The sequence below is a fragment of the Amblyomma mixtum genome, chromosome 1 (genome assembly GCF_055824585.1).
Source record: "Amblyomma mixtum isolate Tamu chromosome 1, ASM5582458v1, whole genome shotgun sequence".
In the NCBI taxonomy this organism is placed as follows: domain Eukaryota; kingdom Metazoa; phylum Arthropoda; class Arachnida; order Ixodida; family Ixodidae; genus Amblyomma; species Amblyomma mixtum.
Window position 1 is genome coordinate 111,436,400 of NC_143012.1, and position 5,933 is coordinate 111,442,332.

The following is a 5,933-nucleotide window of genomic DNA, read 5'->3' on the forward strand; positions in this document are numbered from 1 at the left end:
ATAAACTCCAAAACTCCAAAGCTCCAACACTCCAAAACTCTGACACTCCAAAACTACAAAACTACAAAATTCCGAAACTCCAAGATTCCGAATCTCCAAAACGCCAAAACTCCAAATCTCTGAAACTCCAAAACTCCAAAACTCCAAAACTGCAATACTCCAAACCTCCGAAACTCCGAAACTCCAAAACTAAAAAATTCCGAAACTCCACAACCCTGAACCTCCAAAACTCTGAAACTCCAAAACTCCAAAAGTGCAAAAATCCAAAACTCCAAAACTCAAAAACTCCAAAACTTCAAAGCTCCAAAACTCCAACACTCCAAAACTCCGACACTCGAAAACTACAAAACTACAAAATTCCGAAACTCCAAGATTCCGAATCTCCAAAACGCCAAAACTCCAAATCTCCGAAACTCCAAAACTCCAAAAATCCGAAACTCTGGAAATTCGAAACTCCAAAACTCCAAAACTCCGAAACTCCGAAACTCCAAAACTCAAAAACTCCGAAACTCCACAACCCTGAACCTCGAAAACTCTGAAACTCCAAAACTCCGAAACTCCGAAACTCCAAAACCCCAAAAATCCGAAACTCTGAAAATTCGAAACTCCAAAACTGCAATTCTCCAAAACTCCGAAACTCCGAAACTCCAATACTCAAAAATTCCGAAACTCCACAACCCTGAACCTTCAAAACTCTGAAACTCCAAAACTCCGAAACTCCGAAACTCCGAAACTCCAAAACTCCAAAACTCCAAAACTCCAAAAGTGCAAAAATCCAAAACTCCAAAACTCCAAAACTCCAAAACTCCAAAGCTCCAAAACTCCAACACTCCAAAACTCTGACACTCCAAAACTACAACACTACAAAATTCCGAAACTCCAAGATTCCGAATCTCCAAAACGCCAAAACTCCAAGTCTCCGAAACTCCAAAACTCCAAAAATCCGAAACTCTGAAAATTCGAAACTCCAAAACTCCAAAATTCCAAAACTGCAATACTCTAAAACTCCGAAACTCCAAAACTCAAAAATTCCGAAACTCCACAACCCTGAACCTCCAAAACTCTGAAACTCCAAAACTCCGAAACTCCACAACTCCAAAACTCCAAATGTGCAAAAATCCAAAACTCAAAAACTCATAAACTCCAAAACTCCAAAGCTCCAACACTCCAAAACTCTGACACTCCAAAACTACAAAACTACAAAATTCCGAAACTCCAAGATTCCGAATCTCCAAAACGCCAAAACTCCAAATCTCTGAAACTCCAAAACTCCAAAACTCCAAAACTGCAATACTCCAAAACTCCGAAACTCCGAAACTCCAAAACTCAAAAATTCCGAAACTCTACAACCCTGAACCTCCAAAACTCTGAAACTCCAAAACTCCAAAAGTGCAAAAATCCAAAACTCCAAAACTCAAGAACTCCAAAACTCCAAAACTCAAAAACTCAAAAACTCCAAAGCTCCAAAACTCCAACCCTCCAAAACTCTGACACTCTAAAACTACAAAACTACAAAATTCCGAAACTCCAAGATTCCGAATCTCCAAAACGCCAAAACTCCAAATCTCCGAAACTCCATACCTCCAAAAATCCGAAACTGAAAATTCGAAACTCCAAAACTCCAAAATTCCAAAACTGCAATACTCCAAAACTCTGAAACTCCAAAACTCAAAAATTCCGAAATTCCACAACATTGAACCTCCAAAACTCTGAAACTCCAAAACTCCGAAACTCCGAAACTCCAAAACTCCAAAACTCCAAAAGTGCAAAAATCCAAAACTCAAAAACTCAAAAACTCAAAAACTCCAAAGCTCCAAAACTCCAACACTCCAAAACTCTGACACTCCAAAACTGCAAAACTACAAAATTCCGAAACTCCAAGACCCCGAATCTCCAAAAGGCCAAAACTCCAAATCTCCGAAACTCCAAAACTCCAAAAATTCCAAACTCCAAAACTCCAAAACTCCAAAACTGCAATGCTCCAAAACTCCGAAACTCCGAAACTCCAAAACTCAAAAATTCCGAAACTCCACAACCCTGAACCTCCAAAACTCTGAAACTCCAAAACTCCGAAACTCCGAAACTCCAAAACTCCAAAACTCCAAATTTCAAAAAGTGCAAAAATCCAAAACTCAAAAACTCCAAAACTCCAAAGCTCCAAAGCTCCAAAACTCCAACACTCCAAAACTCCGACACTCCAAAACTACAAAACTGCAAAATTCCGAAACTCCAAGACCCCGAATCTCCAAAACGCCAAAATTCCAAATCTCCGAAACTCCAAAACTCCGAAAATCCGAAACTGTAAATTCGAAACTCCAAAACTCCAAAACTCCGAAACTCCGAAACTCCAAAATTCAAAAATTCAGAAACTCCACAACCCTGAACCTCGAAAACTCTGAAACTCCAAAACTCCGAAACTCCGAAACTCCAAAACTCCAAAACTCCGAAACTGCAAAACTCCAAAACTCCGAAACTCCGAAACTCCGGAACTCCGAAACTCCAAAACTCCAAAACTCAAAAATTCCTAAACTCCACAACCCTGAATCTTCAAAACTCCGAAACTCCAAAACTCCGAAACTCCAAAACTCCAAAAGTGCAAAAATCCAAAACTCCAAAACTCCAAAACTCCACAAACCCGAATCTCCACAACTCCGAAACTCCAAAAATCCATACCTCCAAAAATCAAAAATTCCAAAACACGAAAACTCCAATAATTCGAAACTCCGACACTCCAAAACTCCAAAACTACAAAATTCTGGAACAAAACCCTGAATATCCAAAAATCCATACCTCCAAAGCTCCAAAAATCCAAAACTCCAAAACTCCAAACCTCCAAAAGTGCAAAAATCCAAAACTCAAAAACTCAAAAACACAAACTCCAAAAATCCAAAAATCCAAAACTCAAAAATCCAAAACTTAAAAACTCCAAACTCCAAAAATCCGAAACTCAAAAATTTCAAAACTCCAAAATTCTAAAACTCTAAAACTCCAAAACTCCAACACTCCGAAACTCCGACACTCTGACACTCCAAAACCACAAAACTACAAAATTCCGAAACTCCAAGACCCCGAATCCCCAAAACGCCGAAATTCCAAATCTCCGAAACTCCAAAACTCCAAAAATTTGAAACTCTGAAAATTCGAAACTCCAAAACTCCAGAACACCAAAACTCCAAAACTGCAAAACTCCAAAACTCCGAAACTCTGAAACTCCAAAACTCAAAAATTCCGACACTCCACAACCCTGAATCTCCAAAACTCTGAAACTCCAAAACTCCGAAACTCCGAAACTCCTAAACTCCAAAACTCCAAAACTACAAAATTCCGAAACTCCAAGATTCCGAATCTCGAAAACGCCAAAAGTCCAATTCTCCAAAACTCCAAAACTCCAAAAATCCTAAACTCTGAAAATTCGCAACTCCAAAACTCCAAAACTCCAAAACTGCAATACTGCAAAACTCCGAAACTCCGAAACCCCAAAACTCCAAAACTCCAAAAATTCGAAACTCTGAAAATTCGAAACTCCAAAACTCCAAAATTCCAAAACTCCGAAACTCCGAAACTCCAAAACTCCAAAACTCCGACACTCGAAAACTACAGAACTACAAAATTCCGAAACTCCAAGATTCCGAATCTCCAAAACGCCAAAACTCCAAATCTCCGAAACTCCAAAACTCCAAAAATCCGAAACTCTGGAAATTCGAAACTCCAAAACTCCAAAACTCCGAAACTCCAAAACTCAAAAATTCCGAAACTCCACAACCCTGAACCTCGAAAACTGAAACTCCAAAACTCCGAAACTCCGAAACTCCAAAACCCCAAAAATCCGAAACTCTGAAAATTGGAAACTCCAAAACTGCAATTCTCCAAAACTGCGAAACTCCGAAACTCCAATACTCAAAAATTCCGAAACTCCACAACCCTGAACCTCCAAAACTCTGAAACTCCAAAACTCCGAAACTCCGAAACTCGGAAACTCCAAAACTCCAAAACTCCAAAACTCCAAAAGTGCAAAAATCCAAAACTCAAAAACTCAAAAACTCCAAAACTCCAAAGCTCCAAAACTCCAACACTCCAAAACTCTGACACTCCAAAACTACAAAACTACAAAATTCCGAAACTCCAAAACTCAAAAATTCCGAAACTCCACAACCCTGAACCTCCAAAACTCCAAAACTCAAAAACTCATAAACTCCAAAACTCCAAAGCTCCAACACTCCAAAACTCTGACACTCCAAAACTACAAAACTACAAAATTCCGAAACTCCAAGATTCCGAATCTCCAAAACGCCAAAACTCCAAATCTCTGAAACTCCAAAACTCCAAAACTCCAAAACTGCAATACTCCAAAACTCCGAAACTCCGAAACTCCAAAACTCAAAAATTCCGAAACTCCACAACCCTGAACCTCCAAAACTCTGAAACTCCAAAACTCCAAAAGTGCAAAAATCCAAAACTCCAAAACTCAAAAACTCCAAAACTCCAAAGCTCCAAAACTCCAACACTCCAAAACTCCGACACTCGAAAACTACAAAACTACAAAATTCCGAAACTCCAAGATTCCGAATCTCCAAAACGCCAAAACTCCGAAACTCCAAAAGTGCAAAAATCCAAAACTCCAAAACTCCAAAACTCCACAAACCCGAATCTCCACAACTCCGAAACTCCAAAAATCCATACCTCCAAAAATCAAAAATTCCAAAACACGAAAACTCCAATAATTCGAAACTCCGACACTCCAAAACTCCAAAACTACAAAATTCTGGAACAAAACCCTGAATATCCAAAAATCCATACCTCCAAAGCACCAAAAATCCAAAACTCCAAAACTCCAAACCTCCAAAAGTGCAAAAATCCAAAACTCCAAAACTCAAAAGCACAAAAACTCCAAAAATCCAAAAATCCAAAACTCAAAAATCCAAAACTTAAAAACTCCAAACTCCAAAAATCCGAAACTCAAAAATTTCAAAACTCCAAAACTCTAAAACTCTAAAACTCCAAAACTCCAACACTCCGAAACTCCGACACTCCAAAACCACAAAACTACAAAATTCCGAAACTCCAAGACCCCGAATCCCCAAAACGCCGAAATTCCAAATCTCCGAAACTCCAAAACTCCAAAAATTTGAAACTCTGAAAATTCGAAACTCCAAAACTCCAGAACACCAAAACTCCAAAACTGCAAAACTCCAAAACTTCGAAACTCCGAAACTCCAAAACTCAAAAATTCCGACACTCCACAACCCTGAATCTCCAAAACTCTGAAACTCCAAAACTCCGAAACTCCGAAACTCCTAAACTCCAAAACTCCTAAACTACAAAATTCCGAAACTCCAAGATTCCGAATCTCGTAAACGCCAAAAGTCCAATTCTCCAAATCTCCAAAACTCCAAAAATCCTAAACTCTGAACATTCGCAACTCCAAAACTCCAAAACTCCAAAACTGCAATACTCCAAAACTCCGAAACTCCGAAACTCCAAAACTCCAAAACTCCAAAAATCCGAAACTCTGAAAATTCGAAACTCCAAAACTCCAAAACTGCAATTCTCCAAAACTCCGAAACTCCGAAACTCCAATACTCAAAAATGCCGAAACTCCACAACACTGAACCTCCAAAACTCTGAAACTCCAAAACTCCGAAACTCCGAAACTCCAAAACTCCAAAAGTGCAAAAATCCAAAACTCAAAAACTCAAAAACTCCAAAACTCCAAAGCTCCAAAACTCCAACACTCCAAAACTGTGACACTCCAAAACTACAAAAGTACAAAATTCCGAAACTCCAAGATTCTGAATCTCAAAAACGCCAAAACTCCAAATCTCCGAAACTCCAAAACTCCAAAAATCCGAAACTCTGAAAATTCGAAACTCCAAAACTCCAAAATTCCAAAACTGCAATACTCCAAAACTCCGAAACTCCAAAACTCAAAAATT